Here is a 2,104-nt window from a genome sequence, read left to right on the forward strand (position 1 = left end):
GAAGTCAGCAGGAGGCAGTCCTGGACATAAACACTATTTAAGCTTTTTGGGTCTTATTCATTGTTAGTGATGCTAAATAATGCATTCTGAACCCACTATCATACAACACACAATACCTTCAGGGAGACTGAAGACCATGAAGGCCATTCAGTATTCAAGTCATCTTCTCCAGGGCATAGTTCCCTCAAGATTTCAGTCGCTCTGGATGTGGAAATGCCTTTCAGCTGCCCAGAATCTTTAGAGCGGTTCTTTGGCGAGAGCAGAAAATTACTTATGTGCGTTCCAGGCTTCCTCCCAGCAGCTCTGCTCATGGCCATTGAAACTACAGTGACTCTAAATGTGTGGTTTAACATCACAAGTAGCAGCTGATAGCAGTGTTTGGGATGCTGCTCATAATGTATGACACTGAGTAGCCCAATCCAGATGTGCTGACTCTTCCTGCCCTTGTCAGATGTGTCTCCAGGGACAAGGAGCATTCTTAACCCTATGTCATTCTCTTTGAGCAGGAAGAAGGCAAAGTATCACCCTCTAGGTCATTTCTATCAATGTGTATTCATCTCCTTGACAACATTCTGAAAAAGGGCAGAGCTGCTCAGGGAGTGTATGTGAGTGTGCAAAGAGGTGCATCTCTTCCTATTTGTTATTTTTAGAAGGACATGGGAAAGCTGGCATAGAGCTTTGATTCAGGGAGCTAGATGCTTCCATCTGGAGACTGTCTCATTAGCAAACAGAAATTTTGTTCTGAAATAGAATGTGGGAAGATTGATTTCTGAATTTATTTTTTTTTTAAGTTGGTATGAGTTAAATGGATTGGAATGGCTTTGATGTTTTACCAACAATAAGGATATGTTGTTACTTTAATGGTTTTGGAATAAAAACTGTACATGTATAGATAAGAAAACATCAGCATGGGACTACTTACTGAAAAGAAGGTACTTTTTTGAATATCTTTCCAGAGTGAAATGTTGTTCAAATGGCAGTTTAAAAAAAGTTCTAATATAAAGGATGCTAGAACTCACTTTGGCAAAACCAATTTCTGATTTCTTATACCCAACAATTTGCTTTCAGAAAAAGATGCTTACCTCTGGCTCTGCTGCTTAAAAAAAGATAGCTGGAGGTTTTGGCTGCAAACAGTTCAATACTCCTCATTCGTACTGTCATGCTGAGACAGGACTGTAGCTGTTGCTGGGCAGTGATTCTCCCCGGGGAGCAAGACTTCCTCTGTTCGTCAGCAGTCACTCTGGCTTTGGTTGATGCACATAAAATCTTACACTGTTTGATGCCTCAGACACAATTCTGTTGAGACACTGTCTTATACACTGTCACTGATATCATGATGGCATGGGCTGTTTCTTACTAAATATGTGTTCTATGCTGACAATCTTTTTGTTCAAGGATATGTTCATACTGAAATTTATTTTTTGTGTTTTTTTGTTTTGTTTTGCCTTAGGTTTTTTTTAACAAGGGCTTAATCTGACTAGGACATGAAAGGAAAACAGAAAAAAGGTTTTCAATTGAAGTAAATGGAAAAGTATATGATGAGAATCAGTATGTTCGAACCTTCTGAAAGCAGTAAAATGACAGAAACGGACCTTAAAGATCATAGAGTTCCAACCCTCCCCTGTCATGGGCATAGACACCTTCCACTAGACCAGGTTGCTCAATGCCCCATCCCATCTGACAAGGATGGGTCATCCACAACTTCTCTGGGCAACCTGTACCAGAGTCTCACCAACCTCACAGGAAAGAATTTCTTCCTAATCTAAACCTACTTTGTTTCAACTTAAATATCCCTTGCAATAGGGATATAGGCCCTTGTACAAAGCCTCTCTCCAGCTCTCTTGTAGGCTCCCTTTAGTTACTGGAAGGCTGCTCTAAGGTTTCCTTAGAACTTCTCCAGGCTGAACAACCCCAGCTCTCTCTACCTGTCTTCGTGGGAGAGGTACTCCAGCCCTCTGGTCATCTTTGTGACCCTTCTCTGGACTCACTCCAGCAGGCCCACATCCTAACACGAAGGTGAACTACTGTGGCTGTTTCTTTAGCCGAATTTTGACCTGAAAGCTGACCTTTCCACACTGGAGTTGCAGTGCGGCAGGTGAGCAGG

Source organism: Manacus candei, unplaced genomic scaffold, assembly GCF_025592945.1.
Source record: "Manacus candei isolate 608988 ecotype Guabito, Panama unplaced genomic scaffold, ASM2559294v1 h1tg000034l, whole genome shotgun sequence".
Taxonomy (NCBI): domain Eukaryota; kingdom Metazoa; phylum Chordata; class Aves; order Passeriformes; family Pipridae; genus Manacus; species Manacus candei.